Here is a 10,819-nt window from a genome sequence, read left to right on the forward strand (position 1 = left end):
GTTTATATATATATATATATATATATATATATATATAACCAAAATTTAACCTCTATATACAATGTAATTTTCCGACGAAGGAGTGTCGCTTGACACCCTTGGATAAGGGTGGATCTGCCCCTACATAACACTTTCCTTTGAATGTTCAATAATAAATAGTGTGCTTAGTTAAAACCTTACTATAAAAAAATCAGTGAAAAAAATTCAAGTGAAGAAAAAAAGAGTGCATGTAACTAATAATTTGCATTACTAGTTATTTGATTAAAAATCTTACTAGAAAAACTCAATAGAAAAAACCTTGATAATCCCTAGCCACCGGATGTCCCTAATGGTCATTTTTTTTCTTGTCCGCCATAAGTTTTGTAGGAATTAAGTTACTCAGTATAATCATATCTAATTCGATCGGCATAAGCTTAGATTTTTTTTGCCTCACTCGGTATAAGTTTGTAGGAATAGGTTGTCCCTTCTTGCATGTCTTCTCATTACCCAACAACCCCGGACGGACACGGCAGAAATAACGTTTACTGGTCACTTTTCTTTTTTTTAAAAAGTAGTTAATGTCTTAGAGTTTCAGATCCCACGTATGAGTGAAACTTTGAAATTTCATGATAACGACTATGTTTTTTGGTTATATGAGTTGAAATGTGGTTAGTTGTTGGTACATCCCTTCTTGCCCACTACCCAACAATCACAAGCAAATTGATGCAATAAAAATAGTGTTCATTGGTCACTTTTTGGTCATTTTAAAAAAAAATAATAGCAAATTAATGTTATTGAGTTTCAAATTTCACACGTAAAACTACATGATAAAATTAATCCTGGAGTTGCACTTATATATGGAATTCGACACTCTAGGTCATCGACTATTTTTCAATTATATGAATGAAGAAGCGGATATTTGTAAATTTTTCCCACGGATGCAAGTCATGCTTTGATTTCGACTAGACTACATAGTCTACAACGTTTTTTATTGCATCACATTAAATCCTCTTTCTCGAGTGATAATTGCTTGTTGACAAAATGTCTTGATGCATGCATCTAATTTGTTGTGTGACAATGAGTGCGCAAACATAAGGTGTGTATTTCGTTACACACTTTTGAAAGATTATTCGACCATATATAAGTATTAGGGTTTAAAGTACGCGTACATGTCACAAAAATACTAGAATGTATAGTCATATGTCACATCTACATACTTAAAATCTTGAATTCACATCTATCCAAAACCATCATCATGTCCTTCTAGTTTATATATAGACATTTTCTAAGTCTAGCTAGGCAAAAAACATAATTTGAGATTTGAGAGTGCAATAAAGCTAACTTAACCACCCCATTTAGGTGCACAAATAATCACTTTGTTGAATAGAAAAAATTACATTTGTAATCATATCAAGTCAATTAAGTGCTATTTTGATCCATTAAAATTGCACGTGGAATAGTAGTTTTGCAATTGGAAAATAAAATGTGTATTAATATGAATGGTTTCATTTTTTTTGTGTGTATTTCCCAAAAGTTTGAAAATATTTATATGCAAGTTAATATGGTAAGAGACAAGTGTTCAATGATGCTAATAGTTTCTTTATGATCTAATTTGCCAAGTTGTAGAAGAAAATGGGGCGGCAACAGAAAGGAGGATGTAGTAGATACGAGCAGAGACAAATTTAAGATTTTTAATATTGAAACACAGGCCAAAATTGAGGGTCAAAATCAACGGATAATCTCAATTTTCTAACATTAACCGATGGACTAGACTGTGTTTGGAAATGATGGGTCAATTTTATTTTTTTTTCTTTTAAAAAATAAGGCTAAATATGTAGCTAACAAATTATAAGAAAATAAATAAAGAAATTAAAATTGAAAATAGTTGAACGGGTTAAATTATAATTCATTATTTGCAGTGACCAAACGCGAACAAGAAAGTACGTACAAGGGCAATCTGGTTCGTGTACTTTCTTGTTTACGTTTGCTCCAGAAAGCTAACAAGCACGCACAGGAGAGCCCCCTGTGTACTCAGTAAAGTCATCTAACAACATAACTAATGTAACGATCTGTTTGAAAAACTAAAACAAAACAACAGCCATCAAAGTAAAAATAAGGTTTAATTTTCGTACATAATACAGCTTATAAGCCAAGTGTACTTACAATTACACCTCATACAATTAAAAAAAAAAACTTTTCATCATCCAGTACAATTAAGACAACATAAAAGAGTATACAAGTGTGCCACGACCATTAAGTCTTCGGAAAAGCTGTTTAACACATTATATACTTGCATGAAGATCTTCATAAACCAGTTATGTTGTTTGAATGAGGCGGAGATGAGAATGTTGTGATGGATGTATGAGTATCCTAGGAGAAATATAAGAGTTAAAAATGAGGATATATGAGACAAGTTAGAGATGACTTCTATTGAAGACAAGATGCAAAAATCGAGGTTGTGATGGTTTTGGTCCAATATGCTAATACTATCTATCTATTGTACTTTCATTCCGTCTTTCCAATATGCAAAAATTATCTGTGGGACTACACTGAGTATGTTGTTGTTGAGTTAGATCTTCCTAAAATTAGAAAATTCGACTTCAAAAGTACTTTGCCTACCAACATTATTCAGCATTGGCCACAAGATACTACTCAGCACACACTACCTCCAACAGTTAAATGGGCAGATGGCATGCAGTCTTGAAATTTCTAACTTATGGCTTATTTTTAGCACTTTCTTAAATTTACCCAAACACTCCACAAGTGATTTACAACTATTTTAGCTTAACAACACTTAAAATAAGCCAAATCCAAACAGGCTCTATAATTGGTTGAGATCTAGGCAGCTCTAGGAAGTCAAAAAAACTCAGGCTTTGTATCCTAGCAAGCCCCATAGATCTCTAACAAGCACACACCATAATCTGAAGGAAGTCAAAAAATTCAAGAATCTACCTTATAAAGAAGTCAGTAGATAAGTTATACGAGTCTGAGTACCAGACATCTAAGAAACCAATCTTACAAAAGATACATGAAAGAACTCCAAAGTTGGGTTCTAGCTAATTCATAGTTCACGAAAAGAGAAAATGCTTTAACTATAGGCCCACAATGGTAAAAGAAGGAAAAGACTAAGGTCCTTCCAATCTTCTAGATGTTGACTCCTTGCTAGCGCTCCTATATCTACTCAACTCTGAGCCAAAGAGCATCTAAATGCAACACCTAGAAAATGCTTAAGAAAATCTACCTTACATAGGGGTGGTAGCGGCCACTGCCACCACTGTTACCAAATTCACCAGCACCAAAGTCTCCATATCTACCACCACCATATCCATAGTCACCAAACCTACCACTCATACCTCCAGAAGACCTATACGAAGCAGAGCCAAAACCCCCACCACTGCCAAAATTGTTATAGGAATCGCCAAAGCCTCCATCATAACTATATATTATTGTATGCACGTCCCCTAGACTCACTGCCATATGCAGGACCAGATGCTGGGCGTGATGGTTTCTTTGGTTCTGCCTTCTTGATCTCAACCTACAATAAAGAAACATGTTAACCTAGAAGATTACCTATGCAATAGCTTGACACAACTGAGCCCTGAAAGAAGCACACTAAATGAATCCTACATACTTAAACCACGACACGTGAGAGACATTGTACGAAAAGCTGAACAAATAATACTGAAAATTGTAGCATAAAAATAAAGAAAAATCTTGACCATACACTATTTCAAAGACAGTTACATCCAACGCATCTGACATCTTGGACAACAAATTATCAACTACTTGTTCCTCATCAAACTCAATAAATCTAAAGCCTCGAGACCGCTTAGACACATGGTCCCGTATGATCTCGCAGTCGGTCACCTTCCCATATATACTTGGAGAAGAAGCCCTTGAATTCATCTAACCACGAAGAAAAAGAGTAACAATTAAATACATGAGAAACTAGATAAAATATGGCACAAAACTACAGTATAAAACACATGGTATTTGTAATATTTCTTGAAAAAAGAAAAATATGTGATGTTTCACCTTCATCCATAGTAGTAGGAATGCCACCAACAAAAACCTTCTTTGTTCTAAAATTCTTTGATTCAGCAGATCCTTTAGGAATGGTTCTCTTGATCTCAACCTGACAAAATGTAATCAAGTAAGTCTCAAAACCAAAATGCATGCCACCTTACAACAGTATTTTACTAAAAAAAAGATGCTTGTACTTGGAGAATATGGTTTCACTAGAACCTCACAACACCAGGTATATTATGACCTTTAGTTACAAATATACATTACCCACAATATGGTTTCTACCAGAAATCTCACAATACCAGGAATACTATGAACTACAGTACAAATATACGATACCAACCAGACTCATTATCTCAAAAAAAAATTATGAGTTAACATAAATTGATGGTTCGTTAGAAATGACCACAAAAAAGGAAATTTTCTCATGACAAACATACATAAAATTTCTTGTAGTTCCTTTCTCCAACCATATTTGACAATACTCAAATATAGAATTAATATATACATTGAAAGTGAAGCTAAACCACTCACTTGTTTGTCATTGATGTTATGAGTTTCGGCAATAACAGTGTCAACGACAGAGGGATCAACATAAGTGATGAACCCAAAACCTCTAGGTCTACCAGTATGTCGGTCCTTCATAATCACCAAGTCTATTACCTCACCATACTTCTCAAAGTATTTCACAAATTGCTATACAAACCCAAATTAGAAGAACAATTAGAAACTTTAGAATATCCAGTCAGCAAGGAATAATAAAATGAAAAAACACAAAGCTCAGCTCATCCATAATGACAAATTAACAATATGCAAACATGTAGCAGAGTTTAAAAACTAACCTAAAGTTGTCTCTTTCGCAAGACCTCCAATGAAGATTTTTCTGTTCCATAGAGAGGACAAAAATCCAAAATTAATACACATCACAATCACAAAGAAAATAACTTTTTCGAAAGCAAAACAAGAAAACACCTAGTGAACACAAATTGGGCAGATATTTTTGCAAAAATGTGCACTTGCTCTAGGAAAATAGTGTTTTCTTTATTCTTTTGAAACCAATCATTGAAATCACAAGTGTTGTAGCTATTTTTTGTCTAAAAACTCATCTTCCATTTGTAGAAGGTGAAAAATATTTGAATAGTTCTAGTTATTTTATGAAGATTTGAGAGATCCTGTGAGAAAAAAAACATAATCTATTTGAAAAAAGTATATTGGAGAAACAAAACATCCAAATTCCAAGTTCTAAAAACAGCAAGAGAATCCCCAAAAAAAGGCATTGAAAATCATATGTTGGACAAAGCCAACAACTAGACTTAATTCGATGAAGTAAAAATATGCTCAAAAATAGATATCGAGAGTAGAAAAAAAAGCCCTAGACTATACAATTTGTGCATATTTGTTTGCAGAAAAGGTGACTTTGTTTTACGAAAATAATATTTTTTTTTAAAAATGAAATTTTAAAATTGAAGAAGTACTCAGGAGCTTCTTTTTCATCTGAAAAATCTTCTTCCATTCCCAAAACACTCACAAATATTTTCGATTACAAACCTTACGGGGGGAAATAGTTTGTAGAAGTTATATTTGGTTAGTTTCTACTTATTTTGCAAATATTTGAGACCTAATTTGTGATACAAAATAATATATTTTGAACAACAAATGTTGGAAAAAGAAACACTCCTAAATCCCAACTTGTAAAAACAGTAAAAACAAATGCTTCGAAAAGTTCAAAAATTAGACTTATAATTTAATAAACATTAAAGATATGCTCATAAATCCTCTCGATTACAAACCTTTAGGGGGGAAATAGTTTGTAGAAGCTATATTTGGTAAGTTCTAGTTATTTTATGAAGATCTGTAAGAAAAAAAAATCTTTCTGAAAAAAGATATGGGAAAAAAAACACCCTAAATCCCAACTTCTAAAAACAACAGAGAAAGCTTCAATTTTGGAAAAAACACACCCTCTATATATCAACTTCTAAAAAGAACAAAATAAATTATTCAATTGTTGGAGAAAAGAAACACCCATAAATCCCAACTTCCAAAAAGCAGCAAAAAAATGCTTCAATTGTTGGAAAAATACATACCCCTATATCCCAACATCTAAAAACAGCAACAAAAAAATCCTTCAAAGGCTGGAACATACCCCAAATTCTAACTTCTAAAAACATCAACAAAAAAAAATGCTTCAATGGCTGGAAAAATAGATAGACCTAAATCCCAACTTCTAAAAACAACAAAAAAAAATGTTTCAATTGTTGGAAAAACACATATCCCTACATCCCAACATTTAAAAACAACAACAACGAAAATGTTTTAATGGTTAGAACATACCCCTAATCTCAACTTCTCAAATTATTAAAAAAAAAAAAAACTTCAATGACAGGAAAAACACATAGACCTACATCTCAACTTCTAAATTCAACAAAAAAAATGCTTCAATTGCTGGAAAAACACACCCTCCCCCAAATCACAACTTTTAAAAACAAAAAAAAAAAGCTTCAATTGTTGTAAAAACTCATAATCCTAATCCTAACTTCTAAAAGCAACAACAAAAACTTCAATGGATGGAAAAACACATAGACCTAAATCCCAACTTCTAAAATCAATAAAAAAAAAATACTTCAATTGCTGGAAAAGAAAAACCCCACCCATCCCCATCTCTAAATTCCACTTCTAAAAACAACAAAAAAAAAATGCTTCAATCGTCGTAAAAAACATACACCCTCAAATCCCAACTTTAAAAAAACTACAAAAGAAACTTCCATTGTTGGGGAAAAGCACACACCTACATCCCAACTTCTAAAAACAGCAACAACATCAAAAAGTAAAAAAAAAATATAGACGTACAATTCAATAAAATTCAAGAATAAAAGGTCATAAAACAAGCAAGGAAACGATACCCTAGGCTAGCTCCATCGTCGAAATCGTTCCTTCTGGAACCCATACAGTCAAATCCGACAGATCGAAGAGAATTAGGGTTTACAATTTGATTTTCTCGAAGCACAAACTGGAGAGAAAAATAAAATTCACCTCTTTTGATGCTTTATATAAAGATTAAAACAAAGTGTTGATACTCTATACTTTCTTTTTTCGTTAAGTTTTCAATTTGTTGTTCAATATGTACATGGGCTTTGCTTCTAAACTTATATTTGGGCTATCACACTAATAATTGGTCCAATTTTTTGTTCAGCTTTCAAAAAATATAATTTGTATATATATCTATATATATAGAGACTAGTATATAATTGATGTACTAAGTATATTGCTTTAAATTTTTTATTTACGAAAGAATAAAAGTTGTGTGTAGTGTTATTTACGATTTGTTTGATAAGTTATTTTAGAAATTTGGTCCATTACAGAGCTATTTGTAGGATACTCTGTAATTAAGTTGTTTACAAAGCTAGTTACAGGATACTCTGTAATTAAGTTGGTTGCAAAGCTACTGTAAAATAAGTTGTTTATAAAGTTACTTGCAGGATACTCTATAGTTAATCTGCTTTAGAAAGTGGCTTACAATGTTAATAAGTTGTTTGTAGGCTACTCTGTAATTAAATAGCTTTAGAAAGTTGCTTATAGTGCTAATTGCAGGATACTCTGTAATTAAATTGCTTATAATGCTAATTGCAGGTTACTTTGCAATTAAGGTACTTTAGGAAGTTACTTGAAGGCTACTTTGTAGTTAAGTTGCTCTAGAAAGTTGCTTATAATACTAATCGCAGGTTACTCTATAATTAAGCTAATTTAGAAAGCTACTTGTAGGCTACTCTAATTGAATTGCATTAGAAAGATGCGGATAATGCTAATTGCAGGTTACTCTGTAATTAAGTACTTGCAGGCTACTCTATAATGAAGATGCTTTAGAAAGTTGCTTATAATGCTAATTGCAGGTTACTCTGTAATTAAACTACTTTAGGAAGCATCTTGCGGGTTGCATTAGAAAGTTGCTTCAAATGTTAATTGCATGTTACACTATAATTAAACAACTTTAGAAGGTTACTCTGTAATTAAGTTGCTTTAGAAAGTTGTCCATAAAGTTACTCGTAGATTACTCTGTAATTAAGCTACTTCAGGAAGCTACTTGCTAGCGACTCTGTAATTAAGCTGCTTTAAGAATCTACTTGCACACTACTTTGTGATTAAGTTGCTTATAATGTTGATCGTAGGATACTATGTAATTAAGCTACTTGCAGACTACTATGTAATTAAGATGCTTCAGGAAGCTACTCACAGACTACTCTATGATTAAGCTGCTTTAGAAAGTTTCTTATAATGCTCATTGTCGATTATTGTGTAATTAAGCTACTTGTAGGCTACTCTATAATTAAGATGGTTTATAAAGCTACCCACAAACTACTCTATGATTTAGCTGCTTTAGAAAGTTGCTTATAATGCTCAACGTAGGTTACTTTGTTATTAAACTACTTTAGGAAGCTACCCGCAGGCTACTTTATAATTAAGTTGCTTTAGATAGTTGCATGTAATGCTCATCGTAGGTTGCTCTGTAATTAAGCTATTTTAGGAAGCTACTCACATACTACTCTATAATTAAGTTGATTATAATGGTAATCCTAAGTTACTCTATAATTAAGCTATTTTAGGAAGTTATTTGCAGGCTACTGTGTCATTAAGTTGTTTTAGTAAGTTGCTTATAATGTCAACGATAGGTTATTATGTAATCAAGCTACTTTCAATAGCTACTTGCAGAGTACTATGTAATTAAGTTGCTTATAAAGTTACTGTATGTTACTCTGTAATTAAGCTACTTTAGGAAGCTGCTAGTAAATCTACTTATAAGCGTTTTGGGAAGCTAGTTGTAGAGCTACTTGTAAGATTCTTCAAGAATTTGTGGGAAAATTTGGTCCCTTGTTTTTTGTAGGAAGAGTTCCAGATTTTGTTAAGAAGCTATCTGACTCAACTCCAACATAAAATAAAGATTATCTTAACTATATATAACATAGATAGGTACATAGAGAGGCTGATATATTATTTTACTTCAAACTGATGTACAAAATCAAATGGTTGAATTTTTATTTATGGAAAGATAAAATGTTTTGTAAGTTGCTTGCAAGCTACTTCAATGAAGTTGCTCTATAAGTTATTTGTAAGTTATTGTCATTAAGGGGTGTCAATGGTTATAGTAAGAAATATAATTATGAGGTTAGTAGGACAAGAGCACATGACCTCAAGGAATTTTCACAACACCTTAACCACTTGACTAAACCTAACTTGGGTCAAGGGATGTCAATACTTATATATATATATATATATATATTAAAGTGAAATTTGACCTCTATATACAATGTAATTTTTCGACGAACGGGTGTCGCTTGACACTCCTTGGGTAAGGGTGGATCTTCCCCTACATAACACTTTCCTTTGAATGTCCAATAATAAATAATGTGCTTGGTTAAAACCTTAGTATAAAAAAAGTATAACTTACATAAATCCCATAGTGTAAAATCTAAATTACCTTGTATCCCTATTCTTTTTCTAATTACACAAATTCCATGTTTTTTAGGCATTTCGGATACATAAATTAGGATCCGGATACATTATGTATCAATCTGTTGCACTTATTAAGGAAAAAAAAATTGAAAATCAAATTAAGATCTCATAGTATCCATTTGTTACACTAATTAAGGGAAAAAACAGAAAATCAAATTAAGATCCCATAAATTACGCTATTCCGTTTCAAATTAGTGTCAAGAATTCAATCATATAGTGTAACAAACCAAAATATTCAAAAATTAAATTTCTTCTTTATGTTCATCGTTCTCTATGTTTCATCCATTAGTCGAAAATTCATACGATACATAAAACCCACGCTTTATGTAGGACCAAACTTCAAAGAGTGAGTTTGAATTTGTTTGATCACATACTTCAAAGACGGTAATGGACAAAAAATGACAAACAGTTAAATATGATACAAAAACAATATGTTAATAATGATACAAAAATAACAAACAGTTACACATGATACACAATAAAACAAACAGGAACAAATTATACAAAATTCCCCAATATTTAGGCATGATACACTAATTGCCAACAGTTTAATTTGATACAAAAATTACCCAACACTTACACATGATACAAAATAGTGTCCAACATTTAATAGTGATACAAACAATGACAAACAGATAAATTAGTAACTTGTAATGTATCTTATGTATAAATCGGGTACATTTCAATAAAATTTTGAATCAAGTACTTTTTAAAACCATTTATGATGTATCTTATACACATTGACTAATAGAATTTAACTGACACACAAATTAGATGAACACAATCCGTACCTGCATGTTATATTTGACGAGATCGAGTGGAGTGACAGCCATGTGAGTGAGACCACAACTGAGGATACCACCGAAGGTACATGCAGCGTAGAATTGCGGGGAGTACATCTCGATCTTACCAGGTTCGGTAGGTGCTGGAATAAGGAAGTTGTTGTTGGCAGGAGGCAAAACATTGGTTGTTTTTGGAACAGCAAGGGTTTTGGGCGTTAAAGAATAAAAAGAAGATGTTGGGGAGTAGAGAAAGCTTGGAAGAAGAGACTGACGGCGGGAGTTCTCCATTGACAAAGATCGAGATCGGAGAAGGCAAATGAAGAAACCTGAAAATCTCGTCTCGCTCTCTGGATACCTCCTTTTTCTATGAAACTAATGTATCAGATACACACATGGATAAAAATTATGAATTACTTGGGTTCTTTGAGAAAAGTTGTGGAGCGATCTTACTGAAAGGAGAGAGAACAAATCTGAAAATTAAAAAATGAAGAAAGTAAAGATTGAGGGAGTAAAAATACGAAGATATT

The 10,819-nt window shown here is 32.3% G+C and overlaps 1 pseudogene; it reads right to left on the minus strand.

The window, feature by feature from the left end:
- Positions 1-3,054: 3,054 nt before the first annotated feature.
- Positions 3,055-10,580, minus strand: LOC102593909 (heterogeneous nuclear ribonucleoprotein 1-like; annotated as a pseudogene).
- Between the last annotated feature and the right edge of the window lie 239 nt (positions 10,581-10,819).

This window comes from Solanum tuberosum, unplaced genomic scaffold (genome assembly GCF_000226075.1).
Source record: "Solanum tuberosum cultivar DM 1-3 516 R44 unplaced genomic scaffold, SolTub_3.0 scf00140, whole genome shotgun sequence".
NCBI lineage: Eukaryota > Viridiplantae > Streptophyta > Magnoliopsida > Solanales > Solanaceae > Solanum > Solanum tuberosum.